Source organism: Lonchura striata, chromosome 1 (assembly GCF_046129695.1).
Source record: "Lonchura striata isolate bLonStr1 chromosome 1, bLonStr1.mat, whole genome shotgun sequence".
In the NCBI taxonomy this organism is placed as follows: domain Eukaryota; kingdom Metazoa; phylum Chordata; class Aves; order Passeriformes; family Estrildidae; genus Lonchura; species Lonchura striata.
This window is the reverse complement of record NC_134603.1, coordinates 10,649,413-10,661,798: the sequence shown is the minus strand read 5'-3', so window position 1 is coordinate 10,661,798 and position 12,386 is coordinate 10,649,413. Positions and strand designations below refer to the sequence as shown.

The 12,386-nt window shown below is 39.3% G+C and overlaps 1 long non-coding RNA gene across 1 annotated transcript in view; it reads left to right on the top strand.

Annotated features, from left to right (window-relative positions):
- LOC110476993 (uncharacterized) overlaps window positions 1–8,816 on the top strand; it is a 193,868-nt gene extending 185,052 nt beyond the window's left edge. The window contains exon 8 of the long non-coding RNA XR_013339706.1: window positions 8,703–8,816. This is a non-coding gene — a long non-coding RNA (uncharacterized LOC110476993). The remainder of the gene's footprint in view (window positions 1–8,702) is intronic.
- Window positions 8,817–12,386: the final 3,570 nt, after the last annotated feature.

Genomic DNA, 12,386 nt, shown 5'->3' with positions numbered 1-12,386 from the left:
GTCAGTAAAGAGGTGATCTTTTGAAAGTCAGGTCTTCTCCAAAGATCAAAGAGTTACACTGAAACCACTGAAAATGTCAGTGTGAATTGACTTCATCTGGCTTTTTATATAGGACTTTTTCTATATTGAACCCATTAAGTGACTGAACTCAGTGCCAAATCATTGCCTGACTGAAACAATTTTCAATTCTAAGATTTATACCAGAAGAGGTTCTGGGAATATAAACTTCTGTAATCTAATTCTTAACCAAAGTAAAATGACATAGCTCCTTACTTCAGTGAAGTTTTGTTATTTCATACCAGCTGAAATTTTAGGTCATTAATTTCATTTTTTTCTTCACCCCACTCCTCCCACCTTAAAACTTCCAGTAAGTCCTCTCCCTGAAGAATCATATGGATCTGGTAGGTCACAGAATTTTACAGAGTTTCACTCAGATATTTATGGCTGGGAGAAAGGTTAGTCAAATATTTGTTAGAGGAATGCCGTATCTCCTGTGTTGAGTGACTGATTGGCATCGAGAGCCTTATCTCCCCCCATATCACGGAAGAGTGCACCAGGCTCATTTGTCAATAAAAGTAGTATAAAAGGAAGACACTGGTGCTTTGACTGCATCAGTGAAAGCCTAATGAAAAGCCTGTTCAGAGTCAGAAGAATACCAAAGAGTAAAAAATGTTCATGTGGTGGAAATGGAAAAGCAGGTTGTGGTGCATTGCAGGATAAAAAAATCTACTAATAAGAAGAGTCAATGGATTTAGGATAAGTAAAGCACTGGACAATTTTATCCTACTGGGCAGGACACATCTACTCTCAATGCAGAGGCTTTGAAACTGAAACATGAAATTTGCCCCAGCCAAGACCATGACCAGATACTGATCAAGAAAGCAAAATAAACTAAGTTCTATGAGAAAAATGACAGACACAACTGGGGTGGAGGGACAGAAGAAGACTATGTGGGTGTGTGAATTTCTAAATCTACTGTATACTTTCTCCTATGGTTATGTTCCCTAACAGTGGCAACTTTTTCATAAATTAGAACTTCCATGGTGGTAGGATTTATACTAAATACATTGAGATTAGCACCAGTCTAAAATTAAAAATGTTATATTTTTTATTTCTCTACTTGCATTTCTGTATATTTTTCCTTGTGCTCTGATATTTAGGAGCCCTCTTCCTCAGGCTTGCTTTTGCTCACTTCCACTTAATTTGATTTTATTAGTGAAAACCAGTTTATTTTTCTTTTCTCCATCTTGAATATTATCTCTGCTTTTAACAGCAGTTGTAATTTTAACAAACCCCTTCACTGTCATTGAATATTTGATTTATTGGGAAATAGCAAATGTATTGACACCATTTCCTCTAAATTAGTACTGAAAAATTAATCAAACACTGGGTATTTCTCAGTTGAAAATTATGAGATAATTAATGTCTGATCAGAAAATGCAGTCACACTGTGGAAGTCATCAATGGGTTAATGAAAATGAGCGTGTTATACTGTTTTAGGCTCCCTTGCAAAAATGAATCATTTAATTACAAGACAGAGTAGATGCTTTTTATTTACAACATGTATGATGGCATCAAAGCCTCTAGGTGCTAGAGAAACATCTCTGATGCTCACAGAAACCGAAGCTTTCGTTTTCCATAGCCATACCTATGACAAAATATTCAGTGCTGGACCCTTGTTATGTCAAAACAGTGCTGGCAAACAGAAAGTCCATCAAGAAAGTATGAGGCCAAGTTCAGAAAAAAACATCCTGAGTGCTGGGAACTAGAATGAGCAGATAAATCATATGAGATTTCCATAGCTGGAAGCACCTGAGAAACTACCTTTTGTTCCTCCATCCAGCTCACTTTTATGTGTAGCTACATGGATGGGAAGAAGCCTTTGATACTGACCAGAACAGAAATCCATGTATTTATTGTATTTGCATGAGCTTGAACTCACATCTTGAGCCTCACATATAAAGTCTTTTGCCTTTGCTGTCTCTAGCAGCAAAGTTTTGAAGTATTATCCATAAGATGATGAAGTGAAGCTTGTGTATAAGCATATGAATGTCACCTTGATTCTTAAGATTTTCTAAAGCCTTCTGAGTTTACATTCTGTTAGAAAACTTTCTCACACAACTTTCTGCAAACAACATATTGTTTTGACTTCCTTCATAGAGGTGGAGAAACTTGATGTACTAGTAGTTTGTCCAATGTCATTGGAGAGGTGGCACCTTCACCTTCCAATCCACTGTCACCTTTGGAAAAGTATAAATGCTGGAGTCAGAAAATAAACGCTCTCTTTTTCACCTTTGCAATAGCAGCGGCTCGCGTCGTGCTTTGACATGTCCAGTGACATCTGAAAATCACAAATTTGCAGGAAAACTTATTGGAAATATCCAAGAGCTAAATGTAGCAATGTAGTAATGCCATTCAAAGAACAACAGGGCAACTACAGGACAAACATCAAAATCTATTATTGGACTAGTACAAACTCCCCAAAGAGCTGGTGTAGCCCCCACTGCATGAGAATTTTAAAAGGAGAGAAGACAAAACACTCAGAAACACAGTGCAGAAAGTGTCTTCTGTGATGGACTGGATGACCTTGCTGCTTTTTTGTTCTGCTTGTCTTAATGTTTGAACAATAGTGCAGTGAACCACTCACTACTTCTCAAACACACTTCTGAGGATGCAAGAATCCAGGAGTGTCCACTTTTTTTATGGTTCTCATCCCTACTCTGTTAAGCTGCACTTAGACCAAACGAGAGTTGTTTCTCAGCCATTGCAGTACCAGGTACTTATGAATATCCTGTTGAAACTCAGGACTGGTTTGCCCTCTTCAATCCAATAATGACCCAAGTTTCTTACAGATGAAGGGAAAGGACACCCAGCCTCTCTGTGTTATTCAGAGAACCACAAAGGTGATGCTCGTTACTCCTTTATGATCTGATATATTCTAATATCAGAAAAAAAAAAAAAAAAACAAACCAAACAAACCATTATCAGAAATGGGTGGGGAGCCCAGGCAAAATGGCATACTGCACATGACTCTTAAATATTGCAAGTGCTAAATATTTGGAAGGATTTTTCTCCCTTGCAACCTCAATCTCATAAAACTCAAGCATTTAAAATATAGTAGTAATTAATGCAATGTTCCTCTCTAGGTAGCAGAAGGAGTGGTCCTCAGAGGGTCACTGGTCCTGCCCAGGAGTGTTGCCTTCTCTTTCAATTGAGTACAGAGCCTCGAAAACTGCCTTAGGTTTGTTGGATGGTTGCCTCTTAGCTAATCTCAGATAAAATTAATTCTGCCCACCATGATTAATTTCTTACTGTGTGAATGACTTTCTTCACTTGGATTCCACAGACAGCATTTTTTATTTTCTTGAATTATTTTGAGCTAAAGCTAAAACTATTATTCTGTCCTACCTTGATCACACTCATACCTGTGCATGAATGAGGTCTATGGATATTATCTTATTCATAAAGAACTGCTACAGCCCCATCCAAAATTATGCATATTAAGGATCATAAAATATCCTGAGCCACAAGGATCATGGAAGACAAAACTCCTATATGCATGTATTTGCAACTTGCAAGCTACTTATGAGATGGTATGAAGCAAGATCTGAAGGAAAAAAAGGAACTGCTAGAGCACATTTCTATTTAGTATAAAGGAAATATGAAGCTGCACTGGGGTGCAATCAGTCTGACCTCTGGCCACCCTTAAGCAGAAAAGTAGAGCCAGTTGGCCATGTTTCCACAGCAAGCATCATCTCTTTGACTGCAATCATGCCATATCAATTCCATGCCATTTGCAGACCTCCCAAAGGCTGCAGGTCTGATCTCCAAGGTACACACAGCCTATACAGTTTTTATGCCACCTGAGTCATTGGAAACTGAGTGTTTTGGAGAACATGCTTTATTAATGTATTTCCATAGAAAAGTTCAGCAAAAAAGGATTATCAACCTCTGTATCTCACCTGTGCCAAATCCCCCAAATCAGATGGCAATGGTAACAATTCAACATCCAGTTTATGCTGCATACTTGATGCAGTTGTTCCAACTCTTTACACCTGGTACCTTGTATATGCTGCAGGTATTCATGGTCACCTTGAAGAATCCTTAGTCATGTTCCTGGGTGATGAGATGGTAGGTTTTGTAAAGGAATTTTGAAATGGTCTTTTTCAAATTATGTTGCTGAAAGATCCATCCTAGAGAAAGAGGGAAAATGTGCTTGTGAATGATACAGCTGAGCTGTTGATAAGGGCTTTGTAAAGCTCAGCAGCAGATGACTATGGATGTGTGAATGACAGCTGTTGGCAATTCTTCTAAGTTGGATAGTAGTAAATCCTGCAGCCCCTGCAATTCTATCTTGGCTTCCCATGGAGATTTCAGTTTCTGTATTTGTGTGTGGCCATTGGTTTGATGCAGTGCATATGGGAGAGGAAGTTATTTAGCTGTATAGTCAATTCACCATTATCCATGGGTGGATTTTGCCTATAAGCCATGCAGTAGGTGTTGAGAGATCCAGATCTGAACCACCCAAGCCGTCATTTCCAAGTGCAAACACAGTGCCACGTGCATGTGCCTATGCTGCCCTCAGAGCCAGTGCTGGTCTCAAAATAATGTTGCTATACTTCAATTTACATGGCACTGAGCCTGTTGATAAGCCCCATTGCTTTGAATTAGATCCTGAGGTCCCTATCCAGCACTGGTTCATAAGCAGCAGAGGTGTGTGGAAACCACCCTGTGGCAGTCAGAGGGTTTATGTACCCCTTGCTGAATGTGGGGGTGGTCCCACAGGGCCACCATGGGAGGCTTTGTCCATCACCCCCAGAGCTTGCTTCTCAAAAAGCAGCTTGTTATGATTCAGTGCTTCATGTTGTACCTCCACTGAAGTTCTTCTTTTGCACCATGTTGGATTGGAGGCCTCTGCAATGGTAAAGATTGTGACACTTGAACCACTCCTGCCAGCATCATTACCCAGGGTTTTCTTTCACCCAGGATGTCCCTGCATTATCATTATGCTACCAATTTCTCATAATCCTCCTATGTGCTACATTACTGAGTGTCTTGTAGGACAGGAGGGGATGTACGGCTATAGCATTTCCATTTATACTATGCCTCTTGTACATGGGCAAATCTCTGAAGGGTCCTTACCATCAATTGATCTCTTAGCCTTAAGATGTATTGTGCAGTTAAGGAGTGCAGGCCTGAAAGGGGCCTCTTGTGGGTAGGCAATCACATTATATAATCCCTTTTATGAACTGATTAAACTCAGATTTAAAGTGGTTAATATGTTTTATGCCCAAATGTTCTTACATGAAGCTTTTTCTAGTAAACTATTGCCCTGATGTTTAGAGGTTCTGCAGTCTTTCATCAAAATCAGTTTACACTCATTCATTTTTAGAAATACAAGCAGATTTTGCACTGGACATTGTGCAAACCAGCAAGTCCACAGGGACTTTGTTTGAACTGCCTGTAATGTTGAGGTTGCAGGGACACTACTATTTTTTTCTGTTGAGTAAGCAGAAGGCAGCCTATAGCTCAGATCTTCAAATAACAAAAACCAATAACCCTTTAATTTTTTTACCTTTTTTAAATGACATGAAGACACTATGACTATTCAAGAAAGTAGATCTGCTGAGTAAGCTGTCGCCTTCACAAAGCAACCTGTGCTGAATGATTTGCTGCAGTCAGAAAAAGTCTCTATCAGTCATATGTCTATGTCAGTCATTCTGCTTATTTATTCTGACCACTTAAGTACCTGTGCACCTTGAAAATTACAGAGAAAATGAAGCATGTCCTGTCTGCTGTTTTTTTTTTTTTTGGGAACTTTTGCTGAAGACTGAATGAGATCCTGGCTGTTACCATTACCAGGATCCTTCACTGATGACAATGGGTACTAGGTCAATGCCTCAGTGATTCAGATTTCCATAGCTATATCCTTAATAAATTTTACCAAAATGGGACACACCAGCTCACACAGGGAGGTCACAAACTCTTTTTGTTTCAAGGTACTAAAACAAAAGTGTGGGGAGAAGTTTTACTGCAAAACTCTGTTCAGTCATGGGAGAATCAAACAGAATGCAAAATGTGTAAAGGGAATAATGATGGTGGCAGGTACTAAATTTCCTCCAAATGTAGTGCACATGACTGGAGGGCCACGAATAAAGACTGGGAGAGGATGTAGAGCTCCTTTCTCAATCCCCTTTTGTTCTTTTGGAATGATGGCAGCCTAATTTGCTCTAGACATGAAACATTTTGATTCTGTCTTTGGGTAGGATAGTGCTAAAGGAGGGATGAAGGAGATGAAGGGATGTGTGATGCTGTAGAGGAAAGTGAGGCAATATTGTGACCACAAGGTCATCCCTGTCTGTCTGCTCTGCTTTGGAGGTCTGCTCCCATCACAGTGGTGACAACCATGCAATCCATTTCCCAGGACACAGAGATGAGGATTTGCCCAGTTAAATCCTCAGTCTGTTCAGTTCTTTAGGTAAACAAAATCACTGATATTTAGAAATTTTCATTTCACTCAACTAAAATATCCAGGTAGGAGAAAATCTAAACATGAGCTCTAGGAAACAGAGGCTGTTTCAAAACATTGCTTCGGGAATTGTAAAGGCTGTCAGTAAAATAAGAGGGGTAAATGTAGCACATTTGTCAGGAGGTTGAAAACAAACACCAGCTAGATGCTGCCATTTTAAAGCTAAGAGTGAAAATTATTTACAAAAGCAATGTTTGGTTGTAAGTGACTTAAAAACATGTCACCCATTTCACTATAAATGGAGGTTGTTTCTTGATCTCAACTACTTTTATTTAATTTCACTTAAAATAACCTCAGCATAGAGCTTTTTCTCATGCTTTCATTTTAACCTTTTTTTTTTCCACTGGCCATTTGGTTACCAATCACTCTGACAAATTCTATCTTGCTAAGAGATAGGCAATATATTTTTCTCCCTTGGAATTCTCCCTTTTTCTCTCCCCTACAGAATTCTACTTGCCAGAATTTCATCCATTCATTAATACATACACTGAGTACTGAAATATTATAAGCAGGTTTAGCTTCAGTGATTTCAGGGAAGGCACACCCATAGATTCCCCTTCACAAGATAGCCTTTATATGGGAGAAATGGGCCATTCTTTTAAGATAGAAAGGGCCATTGTCCTGTCTTTGAAATATCTCCTGTTTGGTACAAAGTGAAGATAAATTTGAGTCTTTCCTTAAATTACTTTTCACTCTGAACTGATGTGACATTTATCTCTGCTAGAGTGTTGACTATATGAAAAGCTGAAGCTTGTTTAAAGAATGCTGCCAAACAAGAAAGATTGTAATCCATCTAATTACTGAGCTAGGATGTGCCAGTGCTGCAAACTTCAATTACCACCATTAAAGCATCAATTGAAAGCTTCAGCTGATTCCCAGAGAGTCAGACACTTCCAGACATTTCATGCATTATACAGATGTTTTGCTGCTCCTTCAGTCACTAATGGTTTGCTATTTTGAACATTTGGGACTCCTGTAACATGAGAAGTAAGCTCCAGATGTAGAGAGATTTCAGGTGAATTCTGCTTTAAACCACATTTGGTCAATTGTTCCCCCAGTAGGAACTGATGACCTCATGCTGGTGCCTTTTATTTTTCCCAAGTGTTATAAGATAAATTTGCCCACAGGGTTACTTACAATTCCTGAGAATCCACATTTCCATGGATATCAAAAGCCCAGTACTACAGTGAGGTCCCTGGAACAGAATTCTGTAGGCACACAGATCCCTTTGTAACCTCAGCTGCTAATTCTTTATATGTCAGTGTTGCTGTCCACACATTTAAAGAATAGCTCCAAAATAGCAAAAAAGACCCTCATGTTTTGAGCAAAGCTCTGGAAATTTTGTGGGCAACACCTTTTGTGATAAGTTCCCCCTTGTTTCACTTTGACATAACTGTTAATAACTCAGTTTGATGGATTCCCTTCTGGCAATGTGCTCTTAAGTCATATAGGGGTCAAAATCAAAAGAAAAAAATTGTTCTGGAGTCTAGCCTTAAAAAAAAAAAAAAAAAAAAAAAAAAAAAGGCAAAACTTTAATAGCTGAGCATTGAGGGAAGTTTCAAAATTAAAAGTCAATTTGAATCAAAGAGAATTTTGGAGACATCGAGACAAAACTGTTCTATTTCCAAAACTGTCTCTTTTCAGATGCAAATCATCTAAGAGAGGTCACAGAAGTCATTGCTTCTGTGTCACTTACATTGCTTATATTTGCCAAGGACAAAATTTGCACCTGTGCAGAACAGCCAGCTCCAAAGTTAAATCAGCATTTGTGGGCTGCCCAGTGATTTTGGGCACTGCTGATTTGTACCCAGCTCTCCAGAGAATATCCCTCAGGAAGATTACACTGCCTGGAAAACGGATGTGGCTGCAGGCTGAGGCCCTCAATCTAAAATGCTGTGTGGAACTTTTGTGCTTAATATTTTCTCCTTTAAGAACAAAATTATTTTCACTGACAGCCAATTAGCAGCTGTCTTCTGTACCTGTGTAGTTAATCCCCACTCAGTCTAATCGTTAACTGATTTTTCCAGGAGGGATCCTTAAATAAATGCCAGTGTTTCTGAGGACATACTAAAAGAATGTGAACTTTATTTTTACTAGGGTCTGGAAAGTGGGAGTTTGTGGCCACAATTATCAGATATTTCTGCTTGCCAGTGCATCTTTCTATCTCTTCCAGGTACTGCTGAAATGGATTCAGAAGATAAAGGGAAAACACTCCCACCTATGAGGTGAGATTTCAAGTGTAGATGTTTCATGTCATGAACAGCTTTTATTTTTGGGCAGTGGTCCAAAGCAACAAGAAATGCTAGAACACATAAGGCTGCCAGGAAGTAATTGTCTGTCAGTCTCTGAGTGATTTCATGAGGTGCTCACACGAGACCAATTAGGAGAAACTGCAAGAGTGAACACCCCAGTATTCTGCACAAGGACATTGGTAAAGGTATATAAAAACCAGAACTGGTTCCCCAGAGAGGTGGTAGGTGCCCCATTCCTGGAAAACATTCCAAGCCAGGTTGGATGGGGCTCTGAGTGACCTGATTGGGTTGAAGATGCCCCTGCTCATTGCAGTGGGATTGGACTCGATGACCTTTAGTGGTCCCTTCCAATCCAAACCATTCTATGATTCAATGGAATGATGAAGCCCAGAGACTTCAGAAATACTGTGTATAATTAGCTATTCCACAGATAATGCCACACAAGGCATGATGACGTGTTTTAATTTATGGTAGCTGAAAATATAAAAATGAGAAATGGTAGAGGGTAAGCATGCCCAGCAGCTCTGTAAATGTTCTAATAATATCTAAATAAAAATGGCAGTCACTTCTGGCAAAGAAGGGATTGCTAGCAACTGAGGTCACATCACAGAAGAAACAGATTGAAACTACTGCCTGGTACTTGGGTCATTCATATTTTTAATGACAGATGGTGGAAGAATTGCCCCAAGAAGAAATGGGTATTGATACAGCAATTGAGGAAATGTAATGCCTTTTAAATACAGAAATGCAAGAGCACCTCCACAGCCAAGATCCAGGTATTCCAGGATTTCCATCTCTGACACCAATTTGCTGTAAATGTTTAAAGACGAGTTATAAAAATGAATCAAGCCTCCAGTTTCATTTCCCCTGGCATCTCCTTCCAGCAACATGTGGTAAAGGAGGTGTATATTTATTTTTCATAGTTGCTAATGGATTTTCATTCAATACACTTTTTTAATGGCTTTTTAAATACATCTAAACTTCTGGCACCTACAATATCCTGTAGCAATGGGTTCCATTTGTTTAGGTATGCATCACATAAAAGGTACTTCCTTTTGGATTAAATTCTCTACTGATAACTCATTGCTTGCTTTCTAGTTCTTGTTTTAGGGGAAAAAATGAATAATTGTTCCCTAATTGTCTGCTGCTTGCTACTCAAGGTTTCATGCATTGTCCTAAATATAAAAAGAATAAAAATTATTCAGTCAGCTTTGAGATACATATGGGAAGAAATTCAATGGTTGTTTTAATTCATCCTTCTGACAATGAAAGAAAGAGTAATTACAATGTCTTTTATGCTCAGCAGCCTAACTGAGGACAGACAACTTATGAAGTTTTCTGGAAGGTCTTCCTGATGTTGAAAGGGTAGCACTGCAACTGCTATAGGGTTCAAAAATTGAAATAGTGCTAAATATCAGTGTAGGGAATTATGGGTCCTTCCTGTAGTCATGGTGGTGAACTCTAGTCTCTGTTGTGACCATGGTGTTCTTCCACTTGCTGCAAAGATCAGGACTAAAAATATGTTTGCCCCATTGTGTCTAACTCAAGAGCATCCAAACCCTGTGGAACTTTCTAGTAAGTCAGAATTTAGAATGTGTGTTTTAGGAAACTCCTTGTTTTTCTGCTCTACCCTGTTGGCACCTCTGAGTTAGCTTGAGTAAGGCTGGTTCACACACTCAAAGTGACATAGATATCGTGACATGGGTATTTATTCTGCTCAGGCCAGGCTGAATCCTGAAGTTAATTCTGTGCTTTGTGTCTCTGTGATGAGTAATGACTGCCGCTGAGACATACCTTGTGAGTAATCTGGGAACCATGTTCCTGCCTATGGAAGAGAAAGTGCAAGTGATGGCAAGAGAAAAAAGTAGCCTGTATAGGAAGGAGGCAGCTCTTCTTGTGGGTGTATCAACAAATGCTAAATTGTTAAGTCCCTGGATAGGCATCACTTCAAAGAGCCTATGGGTACTGCAGAAAATTATACAAGCTATATGCATCTTGCAAATTTTAATCCAAAGGGCAGGGTGATGTTCTAAGATAATGACCTGTGTAAGGACTGGAGGCAAAGAAAATCTTGGTCTGATAGAGTTAAAGCTAGAAATTATTCATGGGACAGAGAAGGATGTAAAAACATTGAAAAAAAGTGATCTGTTTTCATACTTAGGTAACCCCATAAGTCTAGCCAGCTTCAGGCATGCAGGCTCAGTCAAACTTTGTAGAGCAGAAAGATCCAATGTCATCTTCAAAAGTTGTTTCTGTCTTCTGTTGACAAAAAGGGGATGTCAAAAATATGAACTGAGTACACTGCAACAATCAGTTCCCAACAATCAGAAAATACTTTCAGGTGTGAAATGTTTTTCTGGCTTCACATTTTCATTTATAGAAGTTGCTTCTCAGGCGCTCTGGGACAGGTGCAATTCAATAAACTGATCTCAGAGGCTTGTCTCTATGCCCTGTGTTGAGGCAGCCTGTAAGCACCTCGATGGCTGAAGGCCCCTTATCTTCTGTGGATTTCTTAAAGGAATCATTGTGCTACCACTGTTAGGAGTATCCTGAGGATTACAGGATTTTTTCTTTTTGCTTGTATCTCCAGTCTTCAGGACCACATATCCACTACAAAGAACAAAAGGCATTGGGATTGTACTGATATCCGAAGCCCTGCTTTTTCCGCTGATTTCAAGCTTGGCAGTATCTGACTTTGCTGGAGGAAAGAGAAAAGTGAATGTTTTTAAGTGGCTCATAATGGGCAAAACTACATAAATGAAAAAGTGTTTTCAGTAACACTGGCTTGTAGCTCATGAGAAGGACCCCAGAAATCTATTTATTTCTAAAATCTCTGAATGGTTGCTGCTATGTCTGTGTATTCCTAACATTATCATAAGAGAGTTTCCCTGCACTGAATGGCAGGGATGGCTTTCTGAGAGGCTCTAAACTGGTGGGAACTTTTACAAGCCTATTGCTTTGTTGAAGATTCCTCTGCTTAAATATAATAAAAGGATAATGAACAATTGTTGTCTCTTAGACTATGTGGAGGTTTGTGTAAGCAGGTTTACTCATTTTACTCTGTTGGTTTTAAGGCTTGTGTGTCTCTCCTAGGGGTTGTGGTCTGTTTGCATGGGGTTCACAGCAGAGCATTCACACTTCTGTAAAACTGTGTGCTCTGCTTTAAGACTACTCCAGAGTTATTATTAACAATGAAAGTTAAAAAAAATGAGCAAGTCATTAAGAAAACCAACTCATTGAGTAAAAAAAAAAAATTATCTTTGGAAAAGGAAACAGTCAATATAACTGCAAACTACCGGTCTGACCACTCATTTTTCATTCTTACAACCACAGAACATACAAAAAAAAAATCCCCAGTCTCAGAGATTAAAGAGAACTCAGACTGATGGCTTATTTAAATGAAGTCTCTCAAACTGTTTAAGGCTGAAAATCACACCTGGACTGAGAGCCTGGCACAGACATGAAGGGCTGGGTCTGGTAACAGGCATAGGGCTCTGCAATTCCTTGGTTTTAGGTCATGGACTAGGCTTTAAAATTGAACAACCTTTTACCTCTGAGGATGTGCTGAGCACCCTCTGAACATGTTCCATGGATCAGACTCCTGG